At 40.2% G+C, this 15,635-nt stretch overlaps 1 pseudogene; it reads left to right on the forward strand.

Annotated features, from left to right (window-relative positions):
• The first annotated feature begins 274 nt into the window (after nt 1-274).
• LOC114049245 lies at nt 275-15,395 on the forward strand (annotated as a pseudogene).
• The last annotated feature ends 240 nt before the right edge of the window (nt 15,396-15,635 follow it).

Here is a 15,635-nt window from a genome sequence, read left to right on the forward strand (position 1 = left end):
TCTGGTACTGGCTAAGAAATAGAGTGGTGTATCAATGGAATGGATTAGACACACAAGACACAGTAGTAAATGACCATAATAATCTAATAATCTAGTATTTGGTAAACCCAAAGATCCTTGCCTTTTGGACAAGAACTCACTATTTACCAAAACTGCTGGGAAAAAAGAAAAATAGTATGGCAAAATAGGTATAAGCAATAGGAACTTAGGCACAGGACACGTGGTAGCCTGGTTTGCCTAGCTGGTTACAGTTTAGCAGAGCCTCCCTGGAACAATGGACCTAGAGGAGAACAATTTGCTGGACCTCCCTGATTATGAGTCGTAGAAGACGAAACTTTTCAACCTTTTCCACTGCCAGCCTCTCTAGGAAGGGAAGAGGCTGGAGAAAATGAGCCCACCACAGATACAAGGAGAGATCCGATGGGAGATATGCCTGCAGTTTCAAAGAAAATTGTGAAAAGGAATTTGCCTAAGTTAGATACTCAGAGGCTGAAGATCTGAAGACATTAATCAGACATGTGCAGCACTGGGCACATAGGCTTGTGCTGGTCGCGCCGTGCACTCTCCTCCTATAAGCAGCAGGCTGCCAAAGTCATACTTACCAGTCTTCGGAGCCCACCCGGATAAACACAGAGACGAGCCGATCAGGAGGTGCAAACACTCAAACTTTATTCAGAGGCCATCACAGCAAGGCCAAGCAGGAAAGCAAGAGCAAGAGAGCAGGAGCAAGAGAGAGCGAGCTCCGACCCCTACTGCCCCTATATACCTTCCTAGCCCCTCCTCTCAGCCTGCCTACCAGTGAATGATTGTAGGATCAGATACCGGAAGGGGATGTCTGGGGTTAGCGCTGCACCAAGGGAGAGGACGTGACACAGGAAGCTAGGCCCGGATACTGGAAGGAGATATCTGGGATTAGCGCTGCACCTAGGGAGAGGACGTGACACAGGAGGCTAGGCCCGGATACAGGAAGGAGATGTCTGGGGTTAGCACTGCACCTAGGGAGAGGACGTGACACAGGAGGCTAGGCCCGGATACAGGAAGGAGACGTCTGGGGTTAGCGCTGCACCTAGGGAGAGGACGTGACAAAGGAAGCTAGGCCCGGATACAGGAAGTAGACATCTGGGGTTAGTATTGCACCTAGGGAGAGGACTAGACAAAGGGAGCTCGTTCTCTGCTGTCCCACTCCCACGTGGCACAGCCCCCTGCCTCAGGAGCACATGCTCCGGCTACTTCCCCGTATCCTGTTCCTACCCCAGTTCACCACAACTCCACATGGCACAGCCCCCTGCCTCGGGAGCATGAGCTCCAGTTACTTCCCTGTATCCTGTTCCTACCCCAGTTCACCACAACTCCACATGGCACAGCCACCTGCCTCGAGAGCGTGAGCTCCAGTTACTTCCTAATATCTTGTCCCTGCCCTATCTTGCCACAACCCCCACGTGGCACGTAGCCAACATCAGACAATCCCTCACATAGGCTATTCCCTAAACTTCAATTTGAGGATTGTATTGGTAGAGTAGAACATTTGGGAAATAAGAAGGAAGTTCAGACCTGCTTAAAATGGATTCGACTTGATCTTTCTATCATACGTAAGGATTTTATTCGTAATGATGGCAATAAAGCAGAAGGTAATGGACTAGATACAACTACCACAGACTTTGATTCCTGGTTTGCCAATCTGGTTGATAGAGAAATAGTTGCTTCACAGACAAAGTTTAATGGAGAAACAACAGTGAAGAACTGAGAAGAACTAAACAACTAGCCTTGGAAAGAAGACAAGCAAAAACGCTAAATAACACTCAGTCCCAAGAAAATGATTTGTCAGTTATCATGCCCAGGACACAGACATCTAAAAAGGACAGTGGAAATGAAGGTCAAGATGAGAACTTAAATGAATTAAATGAAGAAAATACAGTAATCTCAGACAGTGCTGGCCATACTGCAAATATGGATGATGACTTACACAACTCAGTAGATGAAGTCATTTAAAATACACAACAATGACTAGTCAACAAATCTTTTTATTTAAGAGCACTTAAGTGCCAAGACGGGTTGCCCCATTCAGATATATGGATTAGACTCAGTTAAGACTAAAAAAATAGATTTAATAGTCATTTGTCCTCTAATTTAACAAGGAGAGAATTGTTGTATATATTTTTTGATACTGTGTGAAAACATTTAAGTGGCTAACTTCATTGGCTTTCTAAAGGTCTGGCCCACTTATTTCTATCGGTCCCACTTATTTATTTATTTATATTAGCCTAAGTTGTCATAGCTTCCATAGCTTCTTCTGTTTCTCTTTTTATATAAACAGATCTTTTGACAATTTGGTAACTTTTGCTGCTAGTATACAGTTTAAGGGTCTTATGTTTTAATATAAAGTGCTTACTATTTTAAGATATAAACTGATTGCATATTAATGACTATTTTTTAAAAAACGTGAATCAATAAAAGCTCTTTTACAGAAGAGGGTGACATTTAAAACAATTAGGTATAGACAAGACCTTACATTGTATTCCAAGGTGCTCTGCCTGAAGCAATATAAATTTTGATCCCGTAAACCTCACAAGGTACCTTGGAATTTGAAAGCTAGATTTTTTGTTATCTTCCTTACTTATTTATTCTATCATTAAAAAAAAAACTGGGAAAATTAACTATTCTGTCCCATCTCATTTCATTCATGTTTTCTTGAAACAGAGCTCTGGAAAACCAGGCTTTGATAAAGCCCATTGGGATTCAAATGGACCTACTTTACTGTGCCTTGAACCCAAATCACTCTGGCTCTCACAGACAAGCCAACAATAAGCCCTGGCTCAGGCCACACTGGGTCACTGCCTGGGTTTTGAGAGCTCAGAATGAGTGTAAATAGCAACTGTTTCTATTCTGGCCAGACACCCTGAGGGTCTTGTCCTTCCAGATTGAATTTTTTTTTAAGTAGGCAAACTAGGGCATCTTTTGTCTCATTGTTTACCTAACTAAGGTTAGGTAATCTAACTAATTTAGTGAATCTAGTGAATCTAATTCACTAAGATCAGTGAATGGGTGTTGCCTCAGAGAAACTGAGACCCGGGAAAGACCTTAGCTTAAAAAGTCAAAGGGCACCCACTGCATCTGGGGCCATGTCCAGTCATCCCAACCTATGTTTTGCCACTGGACTCAGATGACTCAGGAGGAGAGAGTGAGGCTGATGACTTTGCACAGCCCTGCCTCACTTAAATTCAATTCACTTACAAGTCAAGACCTCTCCTTTCTGATACCATTGGTCCTCTTCCAGAACAAAAGATCAATAGCACAACAACAAGGTAAGATCAAAATTGGTGGATGATTTAGACAGAAAGTCTGATACCATGAGCAAATTAGGGGAGCAAGGAATAGTTTTTAGCTGTCAGATCTATGGAGAAGGGAAGATTTTGTTACTGAACCAGAGATAGAGAACATTATGAGATATCAAGTGGACAATTGTAATTGTATTAAGTTAAAAAGGTCGTGCACAAACAAAACCAATACAACCAAGATTAAAAGGAAAGCAGAAAGCTGGAAAAGATTTTTACAACAACTATCTTTGATAAAGTTCTCATTTCTCAAATACATAGAGAACTTTATTCAATTTATAAGAATACAAGTAATTCCCCAGTTAATAAATGGTTAAAGGATATCAACAAGGAGTTTTCAGATGAAGAAAACAAATCTATCTATAACCACAGCAAAAAAATGCTCTAAATCACTATTGATTACAGAAATATAAATTAAAACACCTGAGGTGCCCACTCACTCCTATAAGGTTGGCTAATGTGACAAAAAAGGAAAATGATAAATGTTGGAAGGGAGATGTGGAAAAACTGACACATAAATGTGAGGGACTGTCTGATATTGGCAGCTACCAGGTTGGGCACTGTGGCAAGGGTAGGGTAAGATCTAGGTATTTTGGAAGTCGAGGCAGGGGCTGTGGTAGGCAGAGTCATGGTGAACTGGGATGGGCTGAATACGGAGAAGCCCTGAGGCAATGGGCGGTGCTTGTGAGATAAGCTGGGTACAAGGAAGTAGCTGGAGCTTGAGCTCCTGAGGCAAGGGGCAGTGCCACGTGGGAGTGGGACGGCAGAGGACTGAGTTCCCTTTGCTTAGTCCCCTCCCTATATGCAACGTCATCCCCAGACGCCTCTTGTGACTTTCCTGACTTCCTGGGTCCCTTTGAGCAGCACTGACCCAGGCCCCTCCTCCCAGTGCCTGAGTCTGACTTTCTAGGTCACGTACTCTGTCTATGCGCTAATCCCAGACCCCTCCTTCCTATATCCGGTCCTAGCCTCCTATGTCACTCCCTCCCCCTTGGTGTGCTAAACTCAGACAGCCCCTTCCGGTATCTGACTCTACAATAATTGGCTAGTAAGCGGGCTGGGGAGGAGGGGCTAAGTAGGTACTTAGAACAAGCTGGTCAGATAACACATGCACGCTCTCCTGGCTCCTGCCCTGTTGCTCTGGCCTTGCTGCTTGGGCTTGCTATGATGGCTTGCTGTGTTGGCCTCTGAATAAAGCTCTGGTGTTGGCGCCTCCCGATGGCTCGTTTCTGTGTGTTGATCCGGCTGAGGACCGAAGACTCGGGAGTGAGTATGACTCTGGTAGTGTACTCCTTATAGAAGGAGTGGGTACCGGTGTACGGCTGGCAGAAGGTCGGCGTGCAGCCAGTATACATAAATGCACTGATGGTAAAGTTGTGAACTGATCTAAACATTCTGGAGAGCAATTTGGAACTATGCCCAAAGGGCTATAGAACTGTGCATACCCTTTGATCCAGCAATACCACTCCTGAATCTATATCCCAAAGAGATAAAAAAGGGGAGGAAAGGATCTATTTGTATAAAAATACTTGTAACATCTCTTTGTATGGTGGTAAAAACTGGAAATTGAGGGAATGTACATCGATTGGGGAATGGCTGACAAGTTGTAACATAGGATTGTAATAGAATATTACTAAGGTATAAGAAATGATGAGCACCCAGATTTCAGAACAACCTGGAAAGACTTATATGAATAGTTACAAAATGAACTGAGGAGAACCAGGAAAACATTGAACACAGTAATAGCAATACTATACGATGATCAACTGTATATGACTTAGCTGTTCTCAACACAATGAACCAAGACAATTCCAAAGGACTCATGATGAAAAATGCTATCCACCTCCAGAGAAAGAATTGATGAAGTCTAAATACAGATCAAAGCATACTATTTTTCACTTTACGTATTTGTTCATGGGTTTTTTTTCCTTTGGGTCTATGTATTCTTTCACCACATGACTAATACAATAACAGGGCTTGTATGATTGAACATGGATATAACCCATACCAGATGGCTTACTCTCTCAGGGAGGGAGGAGGTGAAGGAAGGAGGGAGAAAATTTAGAACTCAATTTTTTTAATGAATGTTAAAAATTATCTTTACATATAACTGGGGGGAAATAAAATATTAATGAAAAACCGATATGTTGTCCTCAGATTTCCCTGTCAACCTTGGATCACATAAGTTACACAAAACTTGAGAGTTAGAAAGGACCACAGCAGCCATTTCGTCCAATCTATACATGAAAGGAATTGCAGGTATAAGAGAGAAATGGTCATTCAGGTTTTCCTTGAATGCCTCCAAGGAGGGGGAACCCACCACCTCTTCAAGGCAGCCCATTACACTTCTGGAGAATCCATATTTTTAGGAAGTTCTTCCTGATTTTGGGCCTAAATTGGCCTCTTTATATCTTCCAACTATTGCTCACGGTTCTGACTCTAGAGCCAAGAAGAGCAAGTCCAATCCTTTATTCATATAAGAGACTTTTGATTTTTGATACTTGATGTTCCAGGTTTCTCTCAAACACTTCATTTTGGCATTTCTTATGGTGTGATAATATTCCATTATATGACATAACATAATTTGTTTGGACATCTGCCAATTGAAGGGCTCTCCATTAGTATCCACTTTATGACTACTACAAAAAAAACTGTTATAAATATTCTTGCACACACAAGTCTTTCCCATTTTTCTTTGACCTTTTTGGTGTATAGGCCTAAAAGTGGGATAGCTTGGCCAAAAGGTATAGTGTTTTTGGAACATACTTTAAAACTGATTTTCAGAATGGCTGGACCAACTCATAGCTGCACCAGCACTTTATTATAGGGCCTGTTTTTCCACAGTCTCTCCAACAACTGTCATTTTACCACTCAGTTCATAAAGGGTAATTAGTTGTTCTCTTAACTATCTGTCTTCCTTTCTTCAGTATCAATGCCCTATTACTCATGGTTATGAAGAAGAACATCAGAGTTGGTTTCATTTGCATTTTCCTAATTGTTAGTCATTTTGAGCACTACTCCATATATTTGTGGAAGATTTAGATTTCTCCCTGTGAAAACTACTTGTTTATATTCTTTGCCCATTTATCAGTGGGGAAATTCTTCTTGTGTTTGTAAATGAGAATTGGTTCTCTATATACCTCACATATCAAAGAAACTTTCTGCAAAGATTTTTTCCCATTTACCAGCTTTTTTCTAGTTTTAGCTGCATTAATTTTCTTTTTACAAATAAATTTGAATTAATTTAAATGAATGTAATTTGAATGACCATTTTTACCTACTGGCATCCTCTCTATCTCTTCTTTGTTCCTGAACTCTTCCTCTATCTATAGATGAGGAAGGTAATTTCTCAGATCTGGAACTGGTTTATATTATCTCCCTTTATGTCTAAGTCATGTATTCATTCATTTGGAGCTTATCTTGGTTTATGTTGTGAGATGTTGATCTTTACCTAATTTCTTCCATACTGCTTTTCAGTGTTCTCAGAAGCTTTTGGCAAAAAGTAAGTTCCTACCCACAGTAGTTATGACCTTTGGATTTCTAGAACACTAAATGACTAGGTTCATTGGCTTCTCAGACTATTCTCAGATTGCCTCTCCTTTATCACAAACTCTAGGACTAAGTGGTCACTTCCTCCCAGCACTCCCATCATTTCCATTCTATCAACCAGTTCCTTCCTGTTACTGAGAATCTGATCCAGAACAGTCTCAGTCAACGAACATACATTAAACACTTTCTATGTGCTAGGCATGTTGCTAAGTAAGTGCTGAGGAGACAAAGAAAGACAAAAGACAGTCTCTGCTCTGAAGGAGCTCAGTCTAATGGGGAAGATAACATGCAAATAACTATGGAGAAACAACCTCTGGACAGAATAAAGGGGAAGTAATAAGCAGTGGGAAGGGGCTAGAAATGGGGTAGGGGGATCAAGAAAGGCTTTCTGTAGAAGGTGGGATTTCATCTGGGATGTGAAGGATGCCAGGGAAGCCAAGGAGTAGAGATGAAGAGTGAGCATATCAGGTATGGGGGACAGCCAGTGAAAATGCTCAGTCAGGTGATAATGCCCTTTTCCCATTGTTGGTTCCTGCACTTCACAAAGGATCAAATGATCACTAATGCAATTCAAGAAGTTATTAGCTAGAAGGCTGAGCAGAAGAAGCACCAAGTCAACCTCTCTCAACATTCCTCATTAAACAACTTTAAAATAAAGTCTCACATTAAATTCTCCACTGGAACAGCCAACAAAAGGTCAGGTTGAGACATTCTTCCAAGCCCAAAACAACTTGAGAGGCTGGAAGGCGAGATCTGTAACACAGGGGTGGAGGCTGACCCGGAGCCCATGTACAGGAAACACCAGTGGTGGGATGAGGTGGTGGACTGAAAAGGAATGCCATTTAAATCAGTTAGTATTGATGACTCTAATTTAATTTTACTTGAATTGTAAGATTGATCTCCCCTCTTCAGGAAAAGCTAGTCCTAACAACTAAGACAAACTAACAAAGGTATTCTCTTCAGTCTAGGTTACCTATAGATTTAGTGAATAGACAGATTGATAAGACTTCATCATTTAGTAGCAGAAAATTTCAAGTAAGACATATATCATTTTAGGAACAAAATATTAGAAGACTCTTTTCAAAGGCTAAGTTCCCCTTTCTGGCAACTGGGAAAGGGGGGTTGACAAAAGATTAAGTTCTTTAGATTTAGGGGATAAGCTCCCTTATTTTTCTTCAGTTAGAGCTTATGTATGAATTAAGTGCTGTAATCTTCTAAGGCTGGGTTTCACTTTTTGCCAAGTACAGGATCGGGGTCGGGGGTGACTGCTAACTACAAATGACATGTTCCTCTTTCCCAGTCTCAGTGGAAACTATAGGCCCCTTGAAAGGAAGCTTTCTGGTTACAAACTGCTTCAGCTGTGGGGCAAAGACTTCTGGGGCAATCTCAATTTGACAGCTAAATGTTGCCAACAGTAGGAATTTTCATTAAGGAAGCCTGGGAGAAGCAAACCACTCATATGACCTGCCTTGTTCACCTGAATTATGTTCAAAACAAGTTTCCTAACATTGCTATAATTTTTTTACTCCTCTTTTCTCTTATAAAAATAAACTCTGAAATCACTAATTACTGAGGAATTAGTTGACCTAAGGGGAACCTGTCAATCATTACTATGAAATCATTATTTATTTACTTGGAAAATTTGTACCTCAGAATGATTTTCTATTTATTTTTATTACATTCCTATTATATGATATTTTATTCTTATTATATTATAGTTATTTTATTAATTTTAATAGTCAGAAGCAGCAGCAGCTTTGGGAGCTCTCAAGTCAGAGACAATAAGTGGACCTAGCAATTGGCTGAAAGAGATTATGGAGACCCCTGTGCTAGCTCAAGACACAGGATTGGAAGCTGTTTGGACATTCCACTGCCTGTATAGACTTCTGGGTCACAATTCAAGGGCAGCAATGAGCATGTTCTGGCAAGAGGGAGCAGGGACCCTGAGGAACAGTATCATTTCCAATCCCAATGGAAAAAGGGTATTGAGGGGTAAGGTCACTTCTGGTCAACAGGGAGCAGTGACCTCGTGTAGCAATATCAATTGTAGCCCTAATGGATCAGGGTTTCTTCCTAGGTAAGGACCAGAGCACAGACCAGGAAAGCAAAGACCAAACCTCTCCCCAAATCTTATCACTTTGGACCACAGAAAACTTTCAAACCCCCAAAATTAGCTCTGAAAACATCAAAGTGAAAAGTGGGAAAAGGCCTGAAGCTTCAGACAATATGTTCCCTGCCCCCCACCTGCCACAGCCTCCCACTAAACACACTTAGGCTTTAGCTAAAGCATGAAAGGCAATGGTAGAAATCATGATCTCAGACAAAGCAAAAGCTAAAACAGACTTAATTCAAAGAGATAAGCATGGAAACTATATCTTACTAAAAGGTACCACAGACAATAATATAATATCAGTACCAACCAAATATGCACCAAATGGCAGAGCATCTATCTTCTTAAAATGAAAAGTTAAATGACTAATGGAAGGAAATAGTAAAACTATACAAAGGGTGACCCCAACTTTTCCCTCTCAGAATTAAGGAAATCTATGCATAAAATAAATTAAAAAGAAGTTAAGGAGAGGAAAATTACATTAGGAAAGTTGCACATGATAGAACTCTGGAGAAAACTGAATGGAAATAAAAAGGAATATAACTTTTTCTCAGCTGTACATGGCACCTTCACAAAAAATGAACATGTATTAGTGTATAAAAACCTCATAAACAAAAGGACAAATACAGAAATATTAAATGCAACTTTTACACATCACAATGCAATATAAATTATCAAGATGTGGAAACACAGATTAAAAATTAATTGGAAACTAAATCATCAAATCCTAAAGAATGAGTGGGTTGAAGAAGAAATCATAGAATCAACCAATAATTCCATTCAAGAGAATTACAACAATGAGGCAACATGCTACAACTCGTGGGGTGCAGCCAAAGTAGTCCTTAAGGGAAATTTCTATCTCTTAATGCTTACATCAGTAAAACAGAGAAGGAGCAGATCAAGGAATTGGGCATCAAATTTTAAAAAGTAGAAAAAGAACAAATAGAAAATCTCCAATTAAACATCAAAATTGAAATCCCTAAATCAAAGATGAGATTAAGAAAATTTTTAAGAAATCAAACTAATAAATAAAAGTAGGTGCTGGTTTTATGAAAATACTAATAAAATAGACATACCATTAGTTAGCTTGATTAACAAAAAGAAAGAAGAAAACCAAATTACCAGTTTCAAAAATGAAAGGGCAAATGTATAACCAATGAAGATGAAATTAAAGTAATGCTTAGGAGTTATTTTGCCCAATCACATGCCAGGAAAACTGACAATCTACATGAAATGGATAAATATTTATAAAAATATAAACTATCCATGTTAACAGAAGAGAAAATAAAATACTTAAATAATCCCACTGTAAAAGAAGACATTGAACAAGGCATAAAAGTGTTCCTGAGGAAAAAATCCCCAGCACCAGATGGATTTGAAAGTGATTCTACCAAGCATTTAAACCATTTCAACTCAATACTGTATAAACTATTTGAAACAACAGGTAAAGAAGGAGTCTAATCAAACTTCTCTTATGGCTTAAATGTGGTTTTGATACCTAAATAAGACTGCAGGAATATACACACACTAATACATTCTTGGTGGAGCTGTGAAATGACACATCTGTTTTGGAAAGTCATTTGGAATTATGCAAAGAAAGTAACAAAAATGTCCAAAGTTTTTAAAACAAGGACTCTATTATACCCCAAGGAAGCCATTAATAAGAAAAAATTCCCCATATCCACCAAAATATTTATAACAGCACTTTTTGTGACAGCTATGAATTGGAAGCAGAGTAGATGTTCATCAACTGGAGAATGGCTAAACAAGGCATGGAACACGAATGTCATGGAATACTGCTACCATGCAGTACAAAATGATGGATGTGATGAGTACAGAGAAGTATGGAAAGATCTTTGTGAATTGATTCAAAGTGAATTAAGCGGAGCCAAGAAAACAGCTTATGTATGTGTGTATATATATATACACATATATATATATATATAAAATATATATGTGTATATATATACACACAATATATATGTGTATATATATACACACATACATACACACACTCACACAGAGTAACTACAATGATTGAAATGGAAATAATGACACACAAAAAATTAAAAGTACCCGTAACAAAATGTTAAAGATCAAGTGGGACTGAAAAGGAAACATGAGAAGACAACATCACCCTACCCTGCCCAGGAGGTAGGATGTCCACAGGTGTTACACATTTCACACCTTTTCCCAAATGCATTGATAAGTTGTGCTGGCTTTTCTTTTCCACCCTAAAACAAAAAATATAATTTGTTACATCACATGGCCCTTGAGGATGGGGAGAGGGAGGGATACATGGGACACCTTAATGATGTAAAAAACAGAAAATATAAAAAAAAAATTTGGGGGGGGGTTAGGCAATTGGGGTTAAGTTACTTTCCCAGAGTCACACAGCTAGTAAGTGTTATGTGTCTGAGGCCACATTTGAACTCAGGTCCTCCTAACTCTAGGGTTGGTGCTCTATCCACTGAGCCACCTAGCTGCCCTCAATTTTTTTTTTAAAGAAGTCAAATATCTCAAGGGAAATGATGGGGAGGAAGGAGAAAAGAAAGGGGTTTAGGGTTGGCGATTATCAGTAGCAGATATCAAACTCTGATACAGATCAGTGGTCATGAAAACAATTGTTGTTGTTGTTTAGTCCTGTCTGACTTCTGCTGACGCCATTTGGGGTTTTCTTGGCAAAGATATTGGAGTGGTTTGCCATTTCCTTCTGCAGCTCATTTGACAGATGAGGAACTGAGGGAAACAGAATTAAGTGACTTGGCAAGGGTCACACAGCTAATAACTGTCTGAGGCCACGTTTGACCTCAAGGAGATGAGTCTTCCTGACTTTAGGCCCTGTAGAATACCTGGCTGTCCAGAAAACAACGTGAACTTGCTAAAAATTGAAAGGTTGCTCAGTGGATAATATTAGGTATGCAATGTATAGAAGCAAATAAATAAAATAAGTGTTTAATAAATCCAAAGACAGAAATTGGGGGGGGGGGGTCAGGGGAGGAAACCCTATGGGATTAAAAACAAAAAAAACAGATGGGATAAGGGAAAAGCCAGAAATTTGATAAGACATCAACACCTCATGCCACCTTTGAAATTAACTACAAATGGGAACATGAATTAGATGTAAAGGAGGAATCAGTAACAAATTAGAGGAGCAAGGAGGAAATCACTTTTCACATCTCTGGAGAGGGGAAGAGGTTAATGTAGAACAAGCAACAGAGAGAATCACAGAAAATAAAATGGATAATTCTGCTTCAATAAAGTTGAAATGTTTTTGCACAAACAGATCCAATGCAGTTAAAATGAGAAGGGTAACAGTTAAGTGAAGGAAAACATCTTTGCAGTAAAGTTCTCTAAGGACTGTTGCATATGCAAAATATAGAAGCAACTGATTTCAGTTTCTAAAATTAAGAGTCATTCTCCAATAGGGCAAAGGATATGAATAGGAAGTTTTCAAAGGAAGAAATCCAAGCTATCGATAGCCCTATGACAAAATGCTTCAATTCCCTCATAATAAGAGAAGTGCACATTAAAACAACTCTTTTCTTTCAGTCTGCAAAGTCAACTAATACATAAAACTAGGATTTTGGTTTATGAAAAAAATACAATAGATAAACCATTGGTTATTTGATTAAAATAAAAAGAAGAAAACCAAATTGGAAATGAATAGGGTGAATGCATAACCAATGAAGATGAAATTAAAGCAATTATTATGAGGCATTTTGCACAATCATATGCCAGATAAACTGAAAATCTAAGTAAAATGGATGAATATTTACAAAAACATAAACCGTGCTTGTTAACAGAAGAAGAAAATAAAATACTTAAATAACTCCATCAAAAAAGAGAAATTGCTCAAGGTATAAATGCATTCCCTAAGACAAAATCCCAAGGACCAGATGGATTTATAAGTGAATTCTACCAGATATTTAAGGAACAATTCATCCCAATACTATATAAATTATTTGAAAAACCAGGTAAAGAAGTCATCCTACCAAAGTCTTTTTATAGCCAAAATATGGTTTTGATACCTAAACAAGGGAGAAGAAAAACAGAGAAAGAAAATCATAGACCAATTTCCTTAAAGAACAGCAAGGAACCATTTGAAATAAAATCCCAGGAAGGAGATTACAGCAACATATCACAAAAGCCATAGACTATGAGCAGTGGAATTAACACTAAGAATGCAAGGCTGTTTCAACTTTAGGAAAACTATCAGCACAATTGACAATATCAACAACAAAATCAACAAAAATTGTGTGATTATATGAAAAGATGTAGAAAAAAGCTTTTAACAAAGTACAACTCATTCCTATTAAAAACACTAGAAAGCACAGGAATCAACAGAACCTCTCTTAAAATTATAAGTAATATATTTTTTAAAACCAAGAGCAAGCATTATCCATCATGAGAATAAACTTGAAGCCCTCTGAATAGGATCAGGAGTGAAACAAGGATGTCCATTATCACCACAATTATTCAATATTGTCCTGGAAATCCTAGGTATAGACAGAAGGCAAGAAAAAAAAATAGGCAGTGAAGAGACAAAACTACCCCTCTTTGCACATGATATATGGTATATTTAGAGCACTCCAGAGAATCAAATAAAAAAAAAAAACTAGTGGAAACAACCGCTTTAGCAACATGGCAGGATATAAAATAAACCCACTTATCATCAGCATTTCTATAATACTACCAACAAGCTACAACAACTACGTGCAGCAAAAGGTAGAAAGAGAAATTCCATTTAAAATAACTGCAAACAATATAAAATCCTTGGGAGTCTCCCTCTCAAGACCAATCCATGGTCTCCACGAAAACAATGACAAAACACTCTTCACACAAATAAAGACAGATCCAAACAACAATTTAAATGGAAAGAAGCACACACCAAAAACTTAAAAATACATGGAATAAAATGTTAAAGAACAAGCAGGACCGAAAAGGAAACATGAGAACACACTATCACCCTACCCCCTCCAGGACATGAGAGGTCCACAGGTGATACACATCGCACACCTTTTCCACAGCCATCAATCAGTTGTGCTCTATTTTTTTTCCTCCCTAAAACCAAAACCCAATTTGTTACATGGCATGAGTGGGAGAGGTACATGGGATACTCTGGTGATGTAAGAAACAGAAAATATCACTAAAAAATTTTTTAAGAGGTTAAGCATCTCAAGGGTAATAATGAAGGGCAGAAGGAGGAAAGAAAGGGGTTTGGATAAATGACTATCAGCACCAGATGTTAAACTATACTACAAATCAAAGATTATGAAAACAATTGTTCTAACTGATTCTAATTTCCAAGATTAAAAGCCATTCTCCAATGGGGCAAAACAAAAGGGAGTTTTCAAAGGAAGAAATCCAAGCTACCAATAGCCCTATAACAAAATGCTCCAAATCCCTCATAATGAGAGAAGTGCACATTAAAACAACTCTCTTCTTTCAGTCTGTAAATCACAGAGATCCGCAGGTTCAGGGACAGTCCCCTCTTTCTGTTCCACAATAAGGTACATACATGGAAAGGCCCCTTCCACCAGGTGCTGGTGGAAACCAGAACGAAAACAAATACACCATTAAATCTAAGGACACCAGAGGAAAGAGATGATAAGAAGAAGGGGAGGGGAAGAGTTCCTAGACTGTCTCCTCTCTCCCCAGGCCTAAGGCCAAGCCAAGGATGAGAGGAAGGGAGGAAGAAAGGATGGAAACGTCCCCCTGGGGAGGGGATGGAGGGACTGTCCCCAAAGGCTTCTCCCTGCTGGCCTCCACCCCACGACCCCCCAAGCTCCAGACCTCCAGACAAAGGTCTGGGCAGGCAGGAAGCCCCAGGCAGGAACAGCCCTGGAGGAGCAGGTACAGACGAGTATGTATACACACACACACACACACGTACATACATACACAACACACGCATAAACAAAGGTACTAATACTCCCACGACCCCCCCCCATGCACACACACATGCCCCTGGGCACTAAGACAAGCCAATTTGTGGTGGGGGGAGTTCAGGAGAAGACAGAAGAGAGGGCAGAACAGAATATAAGGGGAGGACGCAGAGAGGCGGGGGGGCCTTGGCAGGAGTGGGGAGGGGACGCTTACCTCCTACACAGCCACCCAGGAAAGTGCAGGAATTTCAGGGATCTCTCAGGTGACGGAGGGCGGGGTGAGGAGGAAGGAAGTGTGGTCGGGGCAGAGAAGGGCAGGGGGTTGGAGGAGGGCAGATCTCTAGCTGCCCACCCCTCCAGACTCTGGGGAAAAGGGAACTCTCTCCTCCCCTCCCCCTCCCCCTCCTCCTCCTCCTCTTCCTCTTCCTCTTCCTCTTCCAGAGACAAAAAGCACTGACCTTGGTCAAGGGTAGCAGGGGCTGGTACAGTGACGCCACAGTAGCCACAGTGCAGTAGCCACTCAGAGCAGAGGGAGGAGGGAGAAAAGGGGGCGGGGCTCTGTGATGTCACGCATACAGGAGTGCAGAGGCCCCTCCCCCAAGTCTTTTCTCTCACTCCCATCACTCAGTCTGGCCAGGGGAGGGGGCCCCAGTCCTTGGAGGAGGGCCCAGGACTGAACCAGGTCCCACTTTCCTGAGGGCAGCTGCTGGGGCTGGGCGGGATGGGGTGGGGCAGCTGAGCTAAGCTTGGGGTTAT

This window comes from Vombatus ursinus, unplaced genomic scaffold (assembly GCF_900497805.2).
Source record: "Vombatus ursinus unplaced genomic scaffold, bare-nosed wombat genome assembly UNPS02003048.1, whole genome shotgun sequence".
NCBI lineage: Eukaryota > Metazoa > Chordata > Mammalia > Diprotodontia > Vombatidae > Vombatus > Vombatus ursinus.